Source organism: Neodiprion virginianus, chromosome 6, assembly GCF_021901495.1.
Source record: "Neodiprion virginianus isolate iyNeoVirg1 chromosome 6, iyNeoVirg1.1, whole genome shotgun sequence".
Taxonomy (NCBI): domain Eukaryota; kingdom Metazoa; phylum Arthropoda; class Insecta; order Hymenoptera; family Diprionidae; genus Neodiprion; species Neodiprion virginianus.
In genome coordinates this window covers 14467632-14472785 of record NC_060882.1, presented here as the reverse complement: position 1 = coordinate 14472785, position 5154 = coordinate 14467632, and the positions used below count along the sequence as shown (strand labels likewise).

Genomic DNA, 5154 nt, shown 5'->3' with positions numbered 1-5154 from the left:
TTCAAAGCTTTTTAGGCCTTTGTACGTATTACAGAAGATTTGTAAAAGGTTTCGCTAGTATAGCTAAACCTCTCCATCACTTGACCGGAATCAGGATTCCTTTTGACTGGACCCCGGAATGCGAAGAGGCTTTCAAGAAATTGAAAGAAAATCTTATTTCCTCGCCGATTTGAGCTTATCCAGAGGTCGAACTTCCTTTTATTTTAGATACGGATGCCTCTCTTTCAGGAATAGGCGGGGTTCTGTCACAAATTCACGGAGGTCAGGAGAGATTGATAAGCTATTTCAGCAGAGTTTTGAGTAAAACTAAGAGGAATTATTGTGTCACTCGTAGAGAGCCTTTAGCTGTTGTTAAGACCGTAGTACATTTTCACCATTATCTGTACGGCAGGAGATTCTTGATACGTACAGATCATGCTTCTCTCAGGTGGCTACTTTCGTTTAAATCTCCCGAAGGTCAGGTAGCTAGATGGATAGAAAGGCTCGGTCAGTACGATTTTGATATTCGTCATCGAGCAGGAATTCATCATGGAAACGCCGATGCTTTCTCTCGAAGACCCTGCGAGGAAATGCCACAGTGTAAACAGTGTGCACGATTAGAGAAAAACCGTGACCCCTCCCTTATAATACGGCAGATTTCTTTCGAAAATAACCAGGAGGAATTGAGAAAATCGCAACAAGAGGACGACACTTTGAATCAAGTGAAGTCTTGGAAAGAAGCAGAAACTCGCCCGCACTGGCAGGATATATCTTTAGCCGAGTCAGATTTGAAAATTTATTGGGCTCAATGGGACTCTATCCTCTTGATTGATAGAATTTTATACCGAAAATGGGAATCTGCAGACTTGAAAGAAATCAGGTGGCAATTTTTGGTTCCCAGGTCACGAGTTCCGGAGATTCTTGATGATTCTCCTGCAGGCGGACATTTCGCTTCAAATGAAACTCTGGGCAGAATTCGCAACCTCTACTTTTGGCCCCGTTGCCGGATGGACGTTAAAGATTGGTGTCGAAGATGTCGAATCTGCACGGCAAAGAAAGGACCTCGAGCGAAGGGACAAAGCTCTCTTCAAATTTACAACGTGGAAGCTCCATTTGAAAGGATAGCGATGGACATTCTCGGACCTCTCCCGATAACCCATTCTGGAAATAAATATGCTCTGGTTATTGCTGATCATTTTACTAAGTGGCCTGGAGTGGTTCCTCTCGCTGATCAAGAAGCCTCCACTGTAGCACAGGCATTCGTTAAAGAGTTTATTTGTAGGCACGGAGTTCCTCTAGAACTTCATACTGATCAAGGCCGAAATTTTGAGTCAACCTTAATGAAAGTGGTCACTCAGATTTCAGGGGTTAGAAAAACTCGTACGACTCCTTTGCATCCGCAATCTGACGGCATGATAGAGCGTCTGCATCGAACCTTGCTACAGTATTTGTCGTCCTTCGTAGAGCAGAATCAGAGAGACTGGGACTCCTGGATCCCTTTCTTCCTCTTATCTTACAGATCTGCGATTCACGAGACGACGAAGCAGACGCCAGCCATCATACTTACTGGAAGAAATCTTCGACTTCCGTCAGATTTAGAGAAAGGCCCTATTCCTGTGCAAAGACAGTATTAAACGGATTATGCCTTTTTATTACAACAACGTTTGAAAGAAATTCATCACTTTGCTAGGAATAGAATTTCTATGGCTTCAGATAAATTAAAAACTCGTTATGATATTCAAGCCAGAGAATTAAAATTTAATGCTGGAGATTCTGTCTTGCTCTTCCAACCTCGAAGACAGAATGCACGATGTCCAAAACTACAAAGAAATTGGGAAGGCCCTTACTTAGTGGTTAACCGGATAAATGATGTTGTTTATAGAATCCGAAGATCTCCTCATTCGCGTCAGAAAGTGGTTTACTTGGATCGTTTTGCTCCATTTGAAGAAGATCAACCTGGAACAGTCTCTCCAAGACCAGGAACATCCTTCGAGGTTAGATCTTCAAACGAACACCCTTGACGACTGTGATCGACTTGGCCTTCTTCACAGTCGGTCATCGATTGGGAGAAGAATTTGCCTTTTGGAATTCATTTAAGTAAAACTCGACCGCTTACGATTATTATTGAAGGAAATATCGGATGCGGAAAAACAACTTTCACCAAGAGGTTTTTAGCAGATCGCCAGGTCTGTACACTTTTGGAACCTCTTGAGGAATATCGAGATGTAGCTGGAATTAATCCTCTAGATTTGATGTATCAGGACCCAGATCGTTATTGCTATTATTTTCAGCATTTTGGTCAAATGGTCATGTTAGACAGACATCTGCAGACGACTTTATTGCCTGTAAAGGTGATGGAAAGATCGATAATCAGTAGCAATTGTTTTGTAGAAGCTCGTCGAAGGTTAGGTAATTTTCGCGACTTCGAATCTCATTTATTGATGAAAAATTTCGATTTTCTCATTCGCTCGTCTGAGCTCAGAGTAGATTTGATTGTTCATTTGCAAGTTTCCACAGAAACTTCTTTTGCTCGAGTTAGTTCCCGTTCTCGTGAGGAGGAATCGAGCATTCCTTTAGAGCTACTCAGAACTATTCATGAGGTTCATGAAGATTGGCTAGTAAAACAAACCTTTTCTTCTTTATCAGGTCCTGTCTTGGTTATAAATGCAGAAGCTACGGCCGATCAAGTTTTCAAAGATTATTGTACTTCCTTAACATGCGGATAGCATATAGGTAACCTATACTTGCTTTATCAAGGGATACACTTAATTAAGTAAAAGACAAAAAAATAATAAAATAGATTTTCTTTATTGAAAAAACATAAAGATTGTGAAAGGTTATGTTTTTAAAAAAAAATTCATTTTCTTGCAATCGATATTTTGCGTAGCTGGTCTCCATTTTGTAGGTTCGAGGCGTGATGACGCTTAGACGAAGTCGGGTTTTGGTCGGCTCGATTTTACTACGTCGAACCTGATGTTGCTTCAAGCGTTGCTCTATAAATAAGAGAGAGTGATTTTAAGATGGGTTTGCTCTTTTCATTTGGATCTTTTAAATTAGAATGAATTATTTCTTTTGATTAATAAATTTTTCAAAGAGCTTACATTTATTATCGTTGAGAAGGAGCCGGATTTCAGCGTAGCTCCAAGGACCGTTGTCGTGTCGATCAGTGTCGAGTCCTGGTCAAGTACCTTCTTCGGGCTCGCGGTTGGCTGCCGCTCTTCGCACGAAGTGTGCTGGGGGGAGGAGTGCAGGAGTTGGCTGGCACTTTGTCGACGAAGTGCCAGTCAAATTTATTTTTTAGGAAATTGGGAGTTTGGAGGGAATATTTTGGGAAATGTGGGGAAACGCCCCGGCCGGCGTCGGTGCCGGCCGGAGAACAACAACGATCTAATGTTTTCAATTAAAGAAGCTGTTTGTTTTCAAATGATCTTTTGTTTTCCTAAGAGTTTTGTTTCCTTCCAGAAACTTCTTCTTCGGAATCGAGTTTTGTGTCGGATAGGCTTTGGTTTATTAATGTGAAAAGAGCCACGATTATTTTTCAAGGTCGATGAGCGATTGCTTGATTTTCACATTTTATTAACCTCAAGTGTCAGTTTTTGTAAGCACTTTTCAGGTTATTTGCCGAACAGCTTTTACCTTCCGACCTTTCCCAATTCCTAAGGATGTCTGGTGGCCGTCATTTTGAAGAATGACACGAAATAAATGAGATAAGATCGTTTCTTTTCTTTCAAATAAATATTCAATTTATCTTATTCGTGCATTCTCCCAAATTCACTTAGTGAATTTGGATTGTTATACCACCACTCACATTCGTCCTCCAAACTCTAGGGTGTGCTGTTTCTGAAGAAGTCTTGGATTCAGTCACCCATTCCTTTTTCCTGTTCCGTGTGTCGGTTCTCAGAGGGAATCAGCCTTTACGTTGCCTAGGACCCAGAGTTTTTCCAGTTATGGGTTCCCGCCTCGATGTTTTCACCCGAACCTGTTTCGTTTGGGCAATCCTTCAAGAAGAGGATTTCTTTCGACATCGATCTGGACCAATGCTGATAACTTTGAATTCATGAAGCCACACAACACTCAATAACACTAACCTTTATAAAACAAGGCACGTAAATTTTTGAAATTATTTAACGCTCAACTATCTGCTCAAGGTTTTCTGTGGTTTACTTTGAGACTGTGGGCAAACGCCAGATAGTAAAAAAGGGAGTCTTTAAATTTTTAGAGCCACAGCTCCAACTCACCTTTGAGCACTGACTGCTAGATCACTTTTATAATTGTTTTACCTTTCCCGAGTCGGGACGACTCTTTTCCTCGGGGGGAAGTAGTGTTACAAAGGGTGAAATCAACCGTTTTGCCCCCTCTTTAATGATCTAGTAGTCATCATAGATAAAAGACGTTTATAAACCTCTTATGTCTTTCAAAAGAATAAGGTTGCTGCGTCAACCAACATTATTGTAAAAACAGTCTTGTTTCAGACTTAAAACGAGAAACACATATCTTGCATTAAAGCATTTTCACAACATTTTATTCACGCTCTTGATTTCTTTTGACTTGATAATTAAACTCGCGGATTCATATTTATTTTCCGTAACGTCAAAGTACGTTACAATATTATTGTATAATTTGTGTGTATACATACATATATATATATAGATCATATAGTTATATATCTATATCTATATATATCTATATATATATCATTATCTGAATAAAAAAAATGATGAATGAATTTATCATACATATTTCATTCATATACATTATAATTTTCAATTTACTTTCAAAAAAAGCAGAATTTAGAAAAAACAAAAAATTTTCACAATCATTAAATGTTTTAAAAATGAATATGAGCACTGAAATAATTTTACATATTTTCTGAATATTTGCTTACATATTATTTAAGATGAAAATACTATTCATTTCAAAAATGCCATTCAATTTCTTCATGGATTGCAATTTGGAACATCTTCAAAATGGATTAGAACTTATCAAAAAGTTTTAAGAAAACATACAGATAGATGAATGATTAGTTATTTAGTTTTGTATTATTGATTTTTAAAAAGTAATTGTTCTTCAATTCGAGAAAAATGATTCATTTAAATCAATTATCATTCATATCAATCAATTATTTGATTCAATTGCCTTCATTCATATTCAATTATATGATTGTATAATTTATGT

General features: G+C 38.4%; 1 long non-coding RNA gene across 1 annotated transcript; it reads right to left on the bottom strand.

Annotated features, from left to right (window-relative positions):
- Positions 1 to 999: 999 nt before the first annotated feature.
- Positions 1000 to 1876, bottom strand: LOC124306900 (uncharacterized). Its single transcript, XR_006908710.1, has 3 exons — positions 1827 to 1876; positions 1415 to 1593; positions 1000 to 1140 (listed from the first exon to the last, which is right to left on the bottom strand). It is a non-coding gene; the product is annotated as an uncharacterized LOC124306900 (long non-coding RNA).
- Positions 1877 to 5154: the final 3278 nt, after the last annotated feature.